Below are 18,692 nucleotides of genomic sequence, written 5' to 3'. Positions count from 1 at the left end.
TTTCCATAGGAAAAGCGTTTTTTTTTTGCCAATACCTTTGGCTCCGTTTGACGAATTTTCACGAAATTATCAAAACTAACTGTTTATTGAGGTCAGCTCCTGTCTTGAAAGTTTGGGGTGATTTGTGAAGGGTGGGCTGAGATAAAAGGGGGTCCCAAAATGTGTTTTCTCAATGTTAATTTCCATAGGAAACTTTAGACACGGCTACAGCCCAAACTGCTCAACGGAATTACACCAAATTTGGCAAAAAGGTAGCTCTTGGTTCAGAAAGCACACTTTTTTTTCAATGGTGTATATCCATTCAGTTGTTTTTAAGATATTTATAAATTTAGAGATATCGATATTTGAGAATTGTGAGATCTGATTGGCTGAGACGTTCCGAGCACGAGCTTGCCTGGGATTGGCTGCCAACACTTCAAACTAGGAAGCCTTGGGAGCCATTTTGTGACTTTGTTAAGTATAAGAGGGTATTTTGTGACTCTGTTAAATAGAAGAGGGTAGGTTAGGAACAGTGTGACCTTCCTAGGGTGGTCAGGGGTGTCATAGGGAGTTTATATGTTTTCGGCAGGATTCGCATAGGGCCTGGAAATCACAGTGGGAAAAAGAAAAATGGAGCACGTGTGGAGTGTTTCGTTTAATTAAGCCCCCGGGTGGGCTGGTTCCTCGAACAGTATGTGCAGGTCAGGAGTTAACTATTTTTTAAGTTAGAACAGCACCTTCCAAATGCAAATAGTAGGTGTAGTTGTGCTCCGCACGTGTGATCTTGTCCTATGTAGTGTACTTTAAAAAAAAAAATATTAACCAATCAGAAACATAGTTTTTCACGAAAGTAATATGCACATTAGTTTACACTACATAATGTTGTTTATCACCTAATCAGTTATCAATTGCTGAAAAAAAGCTTGTTTTCCACATTTGTGATGTTGCAATGGTTACGTGGTGTGTAACGTATAGGGAGGAATTGGTCTCTAATATCGGCCGGGGTAATGTACAAGAAATGTCCTTTTACAGATTGAAGGTTATGGGAAAATACTGGGGGTGGACCTTTAACACAGACATGCTTTATTAACTTCAGTGAGATTAAAAAAATGAAATGTTGTTTCCACACTTCTTGCATTGGTTTGCGCACACTTGTGAAGCACAAGTTAAGATATTTAGAGGCAACCAGCTCGTGCTGTATCTAGGTATACTACAGGGGCGACAGATCGAGAGACTGGGAATGACACGCTCCTTGAGCCCCCCCACCCTCTTCCTCCCGGTCTCTAGCAGTTTTTCTCCCGTGGTTTGTAAAAGGAAGGTAACAGTGGCCCTTGTGCGTTGACTGTCACTGGGCTGCTGGGGGCATGTGACGGGCAGAGAGAAAGTTATAATCGATTTCTGTGCTATATAAAAAAGCTGCACACAGGGGCATATTATTAAGGAAGTGGCAGTGAGAGGCGTTAGCGTTCTTGGCTTAATGTATCTTTCCGCCACTTCAGAAATGCAACGCTGCACTATATTAATAAGGATATAGTGGAGCCTTGCATTTGTCACTGCAATGATGCTAAGTTTCACAACTTAGCGCTAACGCTGGCACCCTTGCACCAGAGTGTAAGGGTGTCTGCGAGCAGGGAGGCTTGTTTATGTATAGGAAGGTGTCCCTTCCACCACATAAACAAACCTAAAATGCTAGTTTGTAATTTACATCTGTGCTGCTTCATGCAGGAGAGATGTAAGTTACAAAACGGCATTTTGAAAAAAATGTGGTTTATGTACAGAAAGGGATACCTTCCTGTACATAATCAAACTATGGCATTTTGCTTTTTGCATGTGTGTTGCATAAGGGAGTACACATTGAAAAAACAAAAAACGAGTAGAAATAAAGCATTTCGCTAAATTAAGACCAGGCTTTTTCTGGTTTTAACTTCGGCATTGCCTTCTATTAATGCTGCCCTAATCAATAGGATGCAGCATCAAAATCAATGGGTGTTGAGGTGCAATGCCCCTCACAATACCCACTGGGCGCTCCTTTCACGGATAACATAGCGTGAAAGGGGGCTTTTTTAACAAGGCAGTGTTAAGCTACGTTAAGTGGCTTAATGCTGCCTTGTTAATAAGTCGAGGCCCCTATCGCTACCACAACGTCAGTGAAAGTGAAGTTGTGGTGGCAATAGGGGCTTGTAAATATGCTTCACAGTTGTAACTTACATATCGCTCCAATTTACATTACTCGACTATTGGTGTTAACATTTAATTTTGCTAAGGTATGCCTATGCTTGACATTGTATTTTCACGCAAGTTAAATCTTGGAAGATGCAATAGCTATAAAACACAGGTATACATGTAGGTGTAAGTTTCTTTTAAGTATACTGCCACTACGAAAAGGCACAGGAGATGTATGCATTGTAATAGTAATATGGTGACACTGTCTCTGTAACTTGAAAAGAGGTTCTGGTTCGCATTTGCGTAGGCTGAAGATTGTTAATAGTTGGTGGGTAGTGAACATGTGGCAGGCAATTGACGTTAAAACAGGGTGGGAAAGGAATTAAATGTGAGTAATGTGTTTGTAACTTATGACACAGACATGATACATTTTTAAACATTTATTTTAAAGTAGATGGCGTAATGTGCAGTATATGTGCCATAACACAAAAAGAAAGTGTATTATAGAATTATAATCAGTATAGTAGTAAATCAATATCTGAGAAAGGGAGATGTTATCAGAAAAAGAGAATGGAGAAAGGACTATTTTGAGTTACGTTTCTTTTTCAGCTAAAAAGAACCGTTATTATAAAATAGAACATGTGAGAGGTTTGTCTGCAGACTACATAACTTTTAATATAGATAGTAAAGTCCCTAACTGTCAAGCCGCCTGTTTCTTAGAGTAGCTCTGTAACAACCAGGCAAACAGAGTAGAAACATCAAAAGAGCATAATCAAGTCTGTAAAGGGGAATTTGAAAAGAAAATCAATGTCTGAACATCCAAAAAGGAAGGAAAAGCGTAAAGAGAAAAAGAAAAAAAACAGTGTTCTTGAACTGTAGAAATAAGAGCTCGTCAAATCGGATTACCATGCACATTTATAGAGATTCATTGAAGCTCAAGAACTCAAAAGCACCGTGATACGCAATCAGTTCCAAATGGTCACCTGCACCTCTCCAAGCAAAGAGGGTGGCCATCCATTTTAGCAAGTTGAAAGAACACACATGTTCATTGTAATCTTCTGCAAGCAGGAGCATGTCAGGGCAGCTTGCATGATATTTGATGATAGTCTGCTGCAAGAGCCTCTCCGTATGAGCGCAAGTACTCCATCTTCTCCTTATTGCATTTTTACAGGCATCCATCAAGTGTGTGTCTTCGGAACAAAGTTGGTCATGAGCCACTGATGGACGCAGCAACACTTCATAATCCAGGGGATCGTGTGAAGTAGTAGAGAGGCAGAGTTGGAGGTCGCATTCATAGAAAACAGGTTGAACATAGGTGAAGTACACGTAGCAAAAAGTCAGGTCATATCTGATGCCAAATATCGCCAATGGCAGGCATTTAAAAAGTTGTGCATTCATCCCCAGTATAGCTTGATTTGCCGAGAATGGGGTTGAAGCAGAGGACAGGCAGCCATTTCATAGTAGGAGCTATAAAACAACTTTTTCTGAAACAAGGAAGGAGCACCTAGAGACACGCCAAATGCGCTTGCAAAGTTAGAATGAATTAAATCCGGAATTACTATGAAAATAGTGTGAAAGGAGATAATAAGGCGGAAGTTGGATACTTTAGAATAATGTGGTAATCCTTGAGTTTCAGACTGATTAAATATTTGGTGTATAAATTGTGCAAAATGTAGTGGGAGATTTCCATAGAAGACTAAGTCAATGTCACTTGCTAATTTAGCCACCTGTTACTTGAAGGTCGCACAAAATTATATGAGACTCGCTTTCTGTTAGTGTTCGCTATTAAGATATGTTTTCAAAGTAGGAATGGAAGGCCAGACCAAACTATCTTGAAGCGCTTGTGGGGGAGGAGAGAAGACAGTGGAGGAACATGTTATACATTGTGAAAGAATTGCTCTGTACGGGAGACCTGCTTGTAGGTCAGAGCACTTGCGGTTACTTGGAATAAGATAATTGTTTTTCAAAAGCACACTGAGCGTGGGATTAACAGCAGCTACTGGAGTTTCTTTTAAAAACCAGTTTAAATTAGGAGCATAAAGTTATAATTGTCGTTTAATTTAACTTGTGTATAAACTAAAGAATATTGAACAAAACTAAATTTGGTTCTCTGTTACTAAACTTACTTATCTTCATTTTAACAGCAAAATGCAAAAATAAAGAATGAAATCCATGAATAAAAGTAGTTTCAAGGTAGTTAAATGTATAAACCAGGTAATGTTTTATGCAATGATGATATGAGTGGTATACAGAGATCAATCAATCAGACATTAGCAACAGAATTATGCAAACCCCCATTTGTATTTTTGCACTTAATTAATAATTGAGTCAGTACGAAAGCACTGATGGATTCCCTTAGGTATTATCCATGCACTCCCACAATGACCCAGAAATTACTGTGGAAGTCATCATTTTACTTAGGCAGTTTCCGTGCAGTATTGTAAATAAAAGAAGGTATAAAAGAAGGTATAATCTTTTTTAATGATATAGGGGTGTATTCTCAAGCCCCTATCGCCACAACACCGTCACTTTGAGTGACGGTGTTGTGGCGATAGGGTTTAGCCCTATTCACAAGGCAGCGTGGCTTAACGCTGCTTAATGTTGCCTTGTGAAGTGGGCCCCCTTCACACTGTTTTTAGCATGAAAGGAGGGTGCACTGGGTGTTGCAGTGGGCGTTCCACCGCAACACCCACTGAGTTTGATGCTACCTTCTATTCTCAAGGGCAGCGTAAATAGGAGAGAGCGCCAAACTTAAGACCAGAAAAAATATGGTCTGAAGGTGGGGAAATGAGGAGAAATGCTTTATTTCTCATTGTTTTTGCCTTTTTGCATGTGTGCTGCATTCTGCACCATGTCCTTGAGCATTAAGCCAAGCAGGTAACGCCTCACTCCGCCACTTCATTGAGAATATGACCCATAGTTACTTAGACAGAAGCAATGTAGTTATAGCATCAAGTAGGCACTACTACCACACAAATTAAATCAATTTATGGATTACTTATGCAGTTATGCAATGAGCGAGGGGGGGAGTACTTTTGCACTGAAGCATTTATAGAGGAACTATGCAGCTTTGAATTGTTTAAAGTACTAGTTTGAACATATCCATTCAGTGATGTACAAAGGAAGTATTTATTTAATTATTGTGAGATTACACTGTGACTCATAGAAACGGTGAGCATGTATATTATAAGGGCCACTAACCTGTATTCCTGATTCTTTAGTCCACGCGCCGACAGGCCCCCAATCCCTTTTAGGTAAAATAGGGTGAGAGTTGTAGAATATACATGGTCACACTATATCACCCTAGGGGACAAGGAGAATAAGGACAACAAGAGAGAAAAAGATAAATGAAGAAATGTTATCAAGCGTCTTACTGCTTTCAAGTTTTTATTCTTTGGAACTCTGGAATGTTCAGTCCTAGCACCGATAGGCCTCCAACCCCATGGAGATGAAATGGAAAGACAGTAGTAGAATACACACAGCCGCTCTATATCATGTTAGGAGAGAAGCAGAATAGGAACTAGAAGAAAGAAAAAGGCAAATAACGAAATGTCATTCGGAAATGTAGGGTTTCTGAAGGCATTCAGTTAGGAAATATGTATACACTGTGACTGTCAGAAACTATGAGCCACTAAGTTATAAGGGCCAGTAACCTGTATTCCAAATTGTTTCATCCTGGCACAGACAGGCACCCCTTTGAGGTACTACAAGGTCACAGTAGTAGAATATACACGAAGACACTATATTACCACATGGGAGAACACGGATAACGACGAGAAGAAAGAAAAAGATAAATGATGAAATGTTATAAAGCATTTAACATCTTTAATATTTTTGTTCTCTGGGACTTTTTGAATGTTGAGTGCTGGCGCCGACTGAGCACCAGTACCATTGAGGGTATATAACAAGGCAGTAGTAGAATATACACGGCCACATTATATCACCTCAGAGGACAAGGAGAATAAGGGCGAGAAGAGAGAAAAAGATAAATGACAAAATGGTATCAAGCGTTTTATTTCTTTTAATATTTCTGTTTTCAAAGGCTTGGGAATGTAGAGTTTTGCAACGGAACAGTTTCTCCAGAATTTTGGCTGTTTGTGAAGAGGTGTTGCTGACGTCAGATAAAAATACAAATAAACAAACAATGTAACAACAGAATATCAGACACATGTTGAACTTTTTAGAATCTTTTCTACATTTTTATGGTATCATTAATTTTTCAAATAGCATGTAAATTCTGAAATGTAGGATTCTTTTTTTTTGTAAACAATCTTTATTTGAGAATTTTTTCCATTACAGAATACCACTCCACCCAATGCCCCACCCCCCGCCCCCAGCTCAGAACGGATCTGTGTAAACAAATAAATACAAGATTCCATTACAGTAGCTATTGATCCAAAATGTCACAGTAGGAGGGGAAGAAAAAAGAAAACAATTATGATCAAATACAAGACGTAATATGTTGCGAAACTATAATTTATATTTAGACGTTTATGACTTAAGTATTCCCCCTCTGTCTCTGTAACCATTGCAAAACAGGATCCCAAATTGCCAGTCCTTTTTTACGCTTACAGTGGCCCTTTTTTTTGTAGATGGCTACCTCTAAACTACAGGTGGCCAACAAACAAGATCTCCATTGTTGAAAAACTGGCGCATTTGTATTGAGCCATGCTGACGCGATACATATTCTAAAGACAGCCATAGCAACAAATAACAGCCCTTGCATAAATTTCGGTCTTGAAATATTGGCTACATCTAACATAATCTCTTCGACATAGATTTCTATTCTTGTATTAAATACTTCCGAGAGAAAGGCTGAGATATCGGTCACTACTGATGTTAATTCAGTGCAAGTGGCAATATATGAATGATGTCGGCTTCGGCTAGGTCCCATCTAGGGCATGTGGTTCCTTTCCCTGTCCCCCATTTAGCGATCTTATAGGGAGTATAGTATAGGAAGAAAAAAGTCTTATAAAATTGAGCTTGCAGCTTAGTAGACATTAGAATAGACTGATGTAATAAGAAGGATTGATGAACGATTTCAGCCGAAACACCGAGTTTAGTCTGCCATTTAGTTATATATTTGTCCAGGTCATCGGGGTACCAAAGGATCAGTTGTTCATATATTTCTCCTATTTTAACATTAGTTTTCTTAGACAAAATCTCCATTAACTGAACCTTTTGGAATGACCCCCCCCCCCTTTTTAAAAGAAAATCCAGAATTTGCAAAAATTTAAAGAAATCCCGTTGATCTAAATTATATTCCATCTGTAATTCCCCAAAAGATTTGATTCCTAATATCGTATAAAAACATCCTAGTTGTGTGATTCCCTTCTGTACCCATCTTGCCATACATGAATCGTTGAAAACCCCAGGAAGATGACTATTTTTATGGATTGGGGTGTAATAAGATAGTCGTCCAATACTGGTAAGTTTTCTCACGGAATTCCAAGTCTTATAGATACCAAATATAGACTTAAATTTAACTTTTTTGAAATAACTGTCATTGAAATGACGCCATAAGCAACCTCTAGATTCAATTCCTAGTAGAAGCTCTTGTGGTGTAGGAATATCCCCTTCACTGCTGGGGGCTATAGTAAATAATAGATTGATACAGTATTTTAATGTGGTAGCCCAATAATATAATTTAAAATTAGGTAGTGTCAAGCCCCCTCTATCTTTAGGGAGGGTAATAGTTCGTAGGGCTCTTCGTGGTTTCTTATACCCCCATATGAATCTAGAAAACATATTATCCATATCTTTAAATAATTGTGGTGGAAATTCCAAACAAATTGATCTGAAAAAATATAAAAATCTAGGAAAAAAAAGCATTTTTATCAAGTTGCACCGGCCCCCGATAGATAGATGAAGATTGTTACACCTTATCAAATCCTTTTTTGTACGTTGCATTAATGGAGCGATATTATCATTAACTAAATTCTCTATTTTGGCCCTTATACTCACGCCTAGATATATAGCTTTCTCGGTTACTCGTGTATCAGTCATCTCAATTTTACTGTTGAGGACGATCTGAGTTTTAGTTTGATTTAATTTATAACCGGATATCTGACCAAAGATATTAGCTTCTTCCTCAATCGCCACGACTGAGTTCACTGGGTCGCTGGTAACCAGCGCGATGTCATCCGCGTATGCTAGTGTTTTTGTAGCCTGATAGGTGGGATCAAAGGGTTGTTATCTAATCTTCGTATAAATGGGTCGATATATATAGCAAATAGAAGGGGCGAACACGGACACCCCTGCCTTGTACCTCTGGTGATAGATAATGGTTCTGATATTGACCCATTCACCATGACAACGGCAGATGGATCCTTGTACAACATCTGTACGGCTGTAATAAAAGGATCCCTGATACCACATCTAGCCATAGCTATCCACACATATTTCCATGAGACCCTATCGAAGGCCTTTTTGGCATCTAATAGTATAAGTGCCATAGGGTCTCCTGAAACTTCACACCTGTCGAACAATGAAATTACTCTCTGGATATGATCAGTGGTGTCTCTACCCGGGATGAACCCATGTTGTCGAGCTGATACGATTTTGTGTATATTCAGAGCTAATCGTGCGGCTAGTAACTTAGAGTAGATTTTGGAGTCACTAGTTATTAACGTAATGGGGCGGTACGACCCAAGTTCTGTAGGATCTTTGTTTTTTTAGAAAAACGACAATTTTGGGCAATGACCATGACCCAGGGGGTCGTCCCCCTAGAAATATATGTGCAACCAACTCTGATAATATATTTTTCACTTGGGGGAAGAATTTGACATAAAATTGGGAATCCCGTCCATACCCGTTGCTTTACCAGAAGCAAGGCTATTTAATGTGAGATAAATTTCCTCCCATTGCGGGATGGCATCCATACTTTTTGCATCACTACTTTCTAAACTCATTGAGCTATCTTGATTGATATATTCGTTAATTGTGTCCAATTGTATATCATTGTTACTGTATAAAGCCTGGCAATATTTGTGAAAGGCGGTTCTAATTGCATCAGGATCTGCCATTAACCCTACTTCTGGATCCCGAATCACCTTAATAAAATTAGCAGTGTTAAGTTCTCGGGCGCGTACTGCTAGTTGATGTCCAACCTGTTCATTCAATTCGTAGACTTTTTCCTTGTTTGCTGTGGCTCTATCGATAGCTCTTACCGTTAGTACGTCTATAACACCGTTTTTAGCGATTGAAATCTGTCTTAGCTCATTTACAGTGTCTCTTCCCTCCTGGATGGCTTTAATTAACCCTCCTTCTGCAATAGCTATATTATTCTGAAGTATTTTCATTTCTTGTTTTACTTTTTTATTAGCATTCAATGAGAATCTAAGTGTTTCACCTCTGATTCCAGCTTTAATGGTGTCCCAAACGATCTCAATTGGTGCACTGCCTGTATTTGCTTCTAGGAATCTAGGGATCCACTGTTGCATTGACTGGCAATACGCCTCGTTTGTTAATAATGCTCTTTCAAACGTCCATGTTTTAATGTTATGTCTTATTAGTCCAATTTTGATAGTTAAGAGAAGGGGATTATGGTCGGAGAGTACCCTTGGTAATTTTTCAATAGAACAGCTAGCAGCTAGAATACTAGAAACCAGAAAATAATCCAGCCTTGCATGACGTGCATGTGGATAGGAATAATACGTAAAACCCGAATCGTTCGGATATTCCACCTGCTAGCTGTCTATGAGACCATGAGTTAGGCATAAGTTTTTAAGAGATAGAAAGACTTTTGGCTTTCTTCCTTTGTACTCAAATCCAGACTCCTCTGACCAATCGCTAGGTAAATTTATATTAAAATCCCCACAGATTATTACATGGAGTGACCAGTGGACAAGTTAGTTAGATATGTGATCCAGGACTTCGGGGTCATCGCTAATGTTGCTATATATTGTGCAAATTGTCATTTTACCCCGTTGTACAGCTGGCACTCAGTAATAGCCCAGCGACCATATTTATCAGACATAGATTGAGTCCTAGCTCCTTGTGTTGTGGCTGTAATCAGTTTAAAACCTAATTTGCGAAGCAAATGAATTTGTGACCCCTCAATATGTGTTTCTTGAACACAAAGAATATTAGCTCCGAATAGTTGTAGCCCGATAGCCGCTCTTTGTCTTTTTTTTTCATCGTTGAGGCCACAAATATTGATTGTTAAGATTTTTAACTTAACCATATTGATATTTGTCTTTCTCTAATACATGTTTACTTGACTTCTCTGTATTAATCCCTTTTCCGTGTTTTTTCCCCTTAATGCCGGTTTCTATGCTGGACTTAAAATTTATCAAAAGTAACAAAAACCGCGATCTGAGCTTCACACCCCCTACCCCTAACCCTCCCTTCCGCCCCCCACCACTATATAGACAATCAGGCTCAGTCCTGAGCCTGTTCTAATGGCGTCTGTTTGCATCCTCACCCCTCTCCCCGCCGCTCCCTCTATTTTTTATACCTTAACTATAATCATTCGATCCCCACTCTCTCTCTCTTTTTTTCTTTTTTTTAACACCCCCTTCTCCTTTACTTCCTTCTGTTTTTTTTTTTTCAGTGTTGCAATGTTACACAACCTAATTTCTACTGCTAGTTCTCACTACCCCCTTTTTTCCCTGTAGTAATTTTTTCTAGCCAATTCTGCGCTTGAATTTCAGAAGTAAAATAACGGTATTGTCCTTGAAAGTTAACTTTTAATTTAGCAGGGTTTTGTAAGAAGACGTGGCGCCCATTTTCTGGAAGGGCGCTATCAACTTTTATACAAATACGTAAAGTTTCGATATCTTGATAACTCTTAATACATACATAATAAAAGTTTAAACTAAATATGATTAATTGAAGAAATACTTGTAGTTAGTTGTTTTCTAGAACATAAAAAGCAATTACAATGGTTAATTGCACCATTTGGATAAATAGTTACGTATTATACATATCTACTATCCTTTAATATAACAATGTACAAGTCTGCAATCTTTTTTGTTCTCGCAAAAGAAGAATATAACACTGGAGAAGGGAAGCTGGATCGCTGACTGGAGACAGGTAAATGACTTGCAAAAACGAAACTAATAGTCTTTGATTGCAAAGTAGTCCATGGAAGCAATGTGCTGCTCACGCACGGAGATATCACGTTTTTCGAGTGACATGTGCTCACGCTTTGACTGTTTGACATGTGCACGTGTTGGGAAAAGGTTGAAAACTGTTAATGGCTAAAGCTTCTCATTTGCATCATCACACGTGTTAACTGTTTGACATGTGTACACCTTGGCAGAGTGTTGAAAACTGTTAACCGCCAAAGCATCTCATTTGCTTTCTCGTGACTGAAAACGCCTAATACTTGCTATGATTCTGAATACAGGACATATGAATAAACTATGGTTCAGATTACAAAAGATTAAAAACAACATAGGAAACATTTTGCATTAGAATTGTTTAATATCTTTATTAGTGCGAAGTAAGTTTTAACCATGGTTGACTATGAACACCATCCACTCCGGATCTCCATCCAACCCCTGCCCTCACCACATCTTCAACAAAGCAAACCGCATCATCGCACCTCAACTCCAGAAGATCATCAACAGCTCCTTCAAGACCGCCACGTTCCCGGAAAGCTGGAAGCTGGAAGCTCGCTGAGATCAATGCCCTACTCAAGAAACCCACAGCGGACCCAAAGGACCTCAAGAACTTCTGGCCCATCTCCCTGCTCCTGTTCCTGGCAAAAGTCATCAAAAAGATCGTCAACAGGCAAACTACCCACTTCCTCGAGGAGAACAACATACTGGACCCGTCCCAATCCGGATTCCGCAGCAATCACAGCACCGAAACCGCCCTCATCGCTGCCACAGATGACATCAGGACCCTACTGAACAACGGCAAAACCGTGGCCTTCATTCTCCTGGACCTCTCGGCAGCCTTTGACACCGTCTGCCGCCACATCCTACGCACACGCTTACACGATGCAGGAATACGCAACAAAGCCCTGGACTGGACCACCTCCTTCCTCACTGACAGAACCCAGAGGACCTGCCTCCCCCATTCCATTCTGAAGCCACCAAGATCATCTGCGACGAGCCCCAAGGATCATCTCTCAGCCCCACCCTCTTCAACGTCTATTTGGCACCGCTCTCCAACATCATCCGCTCACACCACCTCAACATTGTCTCCTACGCAGACGACACTCAATTGATCCTCTCACTCACCAAAAAACTTGCCACCGCCAAAATCAACCTCCACGAAGGAATGAAGGCCGTCGCCAGCTGGATGCAGACCAGCCGCCTGAAACTTAACTCAGACAAGACAGAGGTCCACATCCTCGGATCCACCTCTTTCACCTGGGACGACTCTTGGTGGCCAGCCACCCAGGGAGCCACACCCACACCCACCGACCATGCACCCAACCTGCGGTTCATCCTGGACTCATCACTCTCAATGACCCAGCAAGTCAACGCCGTCTCCTTCTCCTGCTTCATGCTCCGCAAGATCTACAGATGGATCCCCACCAGAACCAGAAGGACGGTAACACAGGCCCTCGTCAGCAGCAGACGGACTACGGCAACCCCCCTCTACGCAGGAACCATGGTCAAACTCAAAAAGAGACCCCAACGCATACAGAACGCCTCCGCATGCCTCATCATTGACATACCCCGCCACACCCACATCACTGCCCACCTGAAAGACCTGCACTGGCTCCCAGTCAACAAGAGGTTCACCTTCAAGCTCCTCACCCACGCCCACAAAGCACTCCCCAACGCCGGACCAGCATACCTCAACAAACATCTCACCTTCTACACCATGAACTTCCAGCTTCGCTCTGCTGACCTCGCCCTCGCCACCGTCACATGCATCCACAGGACCTCCACCGGCGACAGATCCTTCTCCTACCTCACTGCCAAGACATGGATCACCTTCCCCACACAGCTGCGACAGACCCAGGACCTGCTGACCTTCAGGAGACTTCTCAAGACCTGGTTGTTTGAGCAGTAGCTGCACCCCCCCTCTCAGTGCCTTCAGACCCTCAGGGGTGAGTAGTGCGCTCTACAAAATGTTGATTGATTGATTGATTGAATTATGAGTTATGACACAGTACTGTTATAGTCATTTATTGAGTATTTATGTAATTCACTGAAAAAAACAAGGGTTTCAGGGACATTATAGTTAGAAATTTTCATTTAAAAAACCTTAGAAATTCACTGAAAAAAACATAGGTTTCAGGGATATTATAGTTAGAAATTAGCTTTTAAAAAACCATAGAAATTCACTGAAAAAAACCATAGGTTTCAGGCACGTTACAGTTAGTTGGACTTTTTACTGAGAATTTCGGATGTTATAGTTAGTTGAGCTAACTAAAACTCGCGCCCCCGCAATGCACTGCTGATGATGTCACATATTACATCATTCATGGCATTGTCAGTGACATAACTGATTACATCACTGTTGACATCTCAAATGACATCATTGATGGCATCATCCACGTGATAATCTGATGCACCTCCTCACACCCTTTGATACACCCACACTAAAATACAAATTACCATTTTCAAAACCACAGACACACCAATATCAGTTACTACATACCCACTCACTGATTCCTAGGTCTACACACACGTCCACTCATTCACCCATACAGTCACTCATACATGCAGTCACTTATCAATACGGCACTATCATTTGCACTCGTGCACCTATACAGACACACACACATCGCCACTCATCCATATAGTTACTCACACACCTAGTCAATCATGCAAAGAATCATTCACACTCCCATTTACTCACCTATATAGTTATATACATGTCACTTATTGATACAGATACTAACACATACTTACTCTCTTATACAATCACTGATACAAGCACACACTCATCCATACAGCCACTCTCACATATAGTCATTTATATACTACAACACTCACATATACTGCCTTTCACATATGTAGTTACTCACACATGTACCACTGAGACATCCATTCACTCACCAACACACCCATACATACACTCACCCACCCATATAGCCCTTCACAGAAGCACCCCTTGAACCCATACAACCAGTGAATTACCCATTCACACATCTATGCACAGAGTCACCTAACCCCCACCCACCAACACAGACACTCAGACAACCAATCAATAACCCATATAGACACTCATGTAGCTACTCACCAACCCATGCAGCCGCTACACACCAACTGACAGACTGATACAGACATTTATACAGTTTACTCACTAACCCATGCATTCAGTAAGACATGTTTAACCACTCACTTATACAGTCAGTCACACACCTACTAAATCATCTATTCAGACACTCATACACCCACTCATTCTTCAATACACCTTGGCATATATCTATATATATAAAAAACATATTTAAACTTTACAGAAACACACAGTCACTGGATGATGTCATCAGTGATGTCATTTGAATTGTCATCATTGATGTCATCAGTGATGTCACTGACCATGTCATGAATGATGTAATATGTGACATCATCAGCAGTGCATTGTGGGGGCACAAGTTATAGTTAGCTCAACTAACTATAACGTCTGAATTTCTCTGGTTTTGTACCAGTAAAAAGTCCAACTAACTATAACGTACCTGAAACCTATGGTTTTTCTCTGTGAATTTCTATGGTTTTTTAAATGCTAATTTCTAACTATAACGTCCTTGAAACCTATGTTTTTTCAGTGAATATATGCAAAACAGACCATTCAGTTTATGTCCTTGTCCTGCCAATGTGGCCTGCAATATATAAGAAGCACTAAAGTGCAGGTACACAAAGGAGTGCTGCAACATATGAGGGCCATAACTAATCAAGATAACACATACCGGTGATGAGACACTTTAATGATCATCATGAGTCTAACAGTCCAGGTCTCTGATATTTCATAATAGAGAGAGGAGGTAACAGGGAGAGTATCCTGAGAAAATTGGAAACCCGTTATATTTTAGAACTGGATACAATGCAACCAAAGGGTCTTAACATGTAAATAATTGGGAAATAATTGGGATGCATTAAAATTAACAAAAATTTGGGTTTTTATAAATGCATAGCTTTTAGGAGTTTCAATGTTTTTATCCAAGGTTTAATCATATTTTGATAACTGAACTTTTTTAATCTACATATCAGTGCATTGTTGTACGGTGTACAGAGGTGTGTGATTTTATATTTAACCATCTACGTTATTTAATTATTTATTGGAAATTACTATTCTCGAAACTCGCTTTAAGGAACAAACTCATACTTATTTGACCTTTTTTTACTTGAGGTTTACATATGCATATTTTTGTACATATTATGCTTACCGTGCACACGTTTGCGTGATTTACACACCATTTAGGATCTGCTGATGAAGGGTAGTCCCGTATATCTTTTCACATCTTGTATATTTTGCAAATTTTGCATATTGTTGCCTCCCTGCACTTTAAGCAAACAAATCATATTGCGTAAAAAAAGCCCAAGAATGGCTGCACATTTTCAATGACCAGACACACATCTCTATTAAAATGAGAACATAGAGGGAATTACGCCATAAGCCTTGTATGTCTCTATGTAGATTTAGAAATGTGATTATTATCCATTGGTTTGAATAACTCCTAAATTTGACAAAAGGGAATTGAAGAAGGAACATGTTTACAAAACGCTATATTTACACTGAGCACTTATTCACTTTAGCACTTAAATTGCACACCAAAAGCACATTTTAGACCCTAGACAACACAATAGAACACTAACAAGTTCAGAAAACTTAACAAGTGGAGCAATAATATGTCAATGTATTGATAATTGTATTTGTCATTAATTGATTGACTAATTGCTTATGCTCCCCGGCAGTGTGGCAAAACGAATCGCATTTACTTGTGCCATGATCGTTTTTTTATCCGGCTTTGACTAGACAATAGAATGTGTTTTGAAAAAATGAGCAATTATTTAAAATGCCATCTTTTAAATTTCATAGCCAAATGTTGCCAAAATTAACAAATAGAAGTTGGGAACATCAGAATATGTGGTGAGAACAGAGTAAATGAAATAACGAAACTGCACAGCCCTATCTTCTATGTCTATTGTTTGTTGCAGACGTGATTAAATCACAATAGCACTCTTCACTTTAAAAATGGAAAGCAAAAATGTTACCATGTCATGTGATCAAGGCTCGACAGAGTCGAAACGCGTAATGGCGACAAAGCAATAAAGATTTTGCAAGCACAGAAGTGTGGTCCGTAGCCGTTTTTGGTGAAAAATACCTGGTATCAAAGGAAGTGGTGATATATATCCACAATTACCGAATCTTTAGCATCCCATTAGCTTGGAGACAGATACGGAAACGGACTCCTGTTTTCCTTCGAACAAAATTTTATTGAGGTCAGTGCAAATCTGCCATGACGCGTTCTAGCCCTAGAGGCCTTGATCACATGACGTACTAGTGTTTCCTTCCCTATTTAAAGTGACAGTGCATATGACAAATCTGAAAACAGACTACCTGTCCATTATCATACAACATTTAGCATGTAATGTATATCTTTCTGTTAAATACAAATACTATTATTTTCATAACGGTTTCAAATACTACTTTGCACTTAAACATAATGCGTCACAATCCATACGGTCTAATTTAAGATACAATAAAAATTAGAACCATATTTATATTCATATTCTTCATAAAAAACTTTAAATAGACCATACTTCCACCTATCAAAAGTTTCACAAAAGAAATTGCTCTTTTTTCAGTAAAATGTTATTATAACAGATTAATGTAGTTAAAACTATTACAAACCTCATTTTTACTGTACAAATAATGCATTGTACTGAAAAGAGACATCACATAATGATCATAGTCATACTTGTGCAAAATAACGCAGATTCTATGTGCAAAAACGCAAATATTTAGTGCAAATTCTTGTCACATTTGAAATGGATACCCATACTAGGTTTCCTCAGTTACAGTATAAATACTCATTGTGCAAATGACGCGTTTCAATGTGAAAATTGAGCAATTCAAAATTATATGCTACTGCTGTATTCCATCAATAAGTGCCTAGTGCAAAACCCATTGCAAGTGTGTGAATGTCGTACCAACACCTGGTACCCAATTGAGTGTAATTAAAAACTTTTTTGGAGACAAATCCCGGGGTGGAGTAACTAAAAGGACAAAAAAAAATATAATATTTCAATAAGACAAATTGTTCCACTTGTGTCTAAAAATCGATTGTGAGATTGTTACACACCAATCAATATCTAAATGCTTCCATGAAAAACTTATCAGAACTCAACACAGGTATCTAATCCCAGTAGATGTTATTCAGAGCCATGTATATAAATCCTCAGTCATATTAAACCCGTTTGGATTCTTGCAGTCTAGTTCCAAGATATAGTTTGTCTCCAAACGCCTGAGCCTTGCCTCCCTGTTGCCCCCGCGCCTAGAGAAAGGAATACTGTCAAGTACAAAATATTTCAAATGTTGCAGGCCACTCAAGTGTATCTCCTTAAAATGCCTTGCAACTGGGTAGGATTCGTCTGAGTTAGTGATGGCCCTTATGTGCTGGAGCACTCTTCTGTGCACCTGCAGCTTTGTACTACTGCAGGCCACAAGAGCACTATATATACATATGTATATTCACTGAAAAAAACACAGGTTTCAGGGACGTTATAGTTAGTTGGATATTTCACTCATACAAAACCAGAGACATTCGGCTGTTATAGTTAGTTCAGCTAACTAGAACTCGCGCCCCCACAATGCACTGCTGATGACGTCACATATTACATCATTCATGGCATGGTCAGTGACATCACTGATGACATCACTGATGATATCTCAAATGACATGACTGATGACATCACTGATGGCATCATCCAGTGACTGTGTGTTTCTATAAAGTTTAAATATGTTTTATATATATGCCAGGGTGCATTGAAGAATGAGCGGGTATATAAGTGTCTGGATGGATGATTTAGTAGGTGCGTGACTGACTGTATAAGTGAGTGATTAAATGTGTCTTACTGAATGCATGGGTTAGTGGCTGGTACAGACATTCACACAGTTTAGTTTATCAGTTGGTGTGTAAGCAGTTGCATGGGTTGGTGAGTAGCTAAATGAGGATCTATATGGGTTAATGAGTGGTTGTCTGAGTATCTGAATGGGTGCCTGAGTGTTTGTGTGGGTGGGTGGGGGTGTGACTCTGTGCATTGATGTGTGAGTGGATGACTGACTGGGTGTATGGGTTCAAGAGTGCATCTGTGAAGGGCTGTATAGGTGGGTGAGTGTGTGTGTGGGTGTGTTGGTGAGTGAATGGATGCCTCAGTGGTACATGTGTGAGTAACTGCATATGTGAAATGCAGTATATGTGAGTGTTGGAGTGTACAAATGACTATATGTGAGAGCGAGTGATTGTGAGAGTGGCTGTATGGATCAGTGTGTGCTTGTATTAGTTATTGTATAAGAGTGTAAGTATGTGTTAGTATATGTTTGAATAAGTGAGGTGGTGTGTGCATAACTGTATAGGTGAGTGAATGGAAGTGTGATTGATTCTTTGCATGACTGACTAGGTGCGTGAGTAACTC

Source organism: Triturus cristatus, chromosome 5_2, assembly GCF_964204655.1.
Source record: "Triturus cristatus chromosome 5_2, aTriCri1.1, whole genome shotgun sequence".
NCBI classification, from domain to species: Eukaryota; Metazoa; Chordata; class Amphibia; order Caudata; family Salamandridae; genus Triturus; species Triturus cristatus.
Note: the sequence above shows the minus strand (reverse complement) of the source record.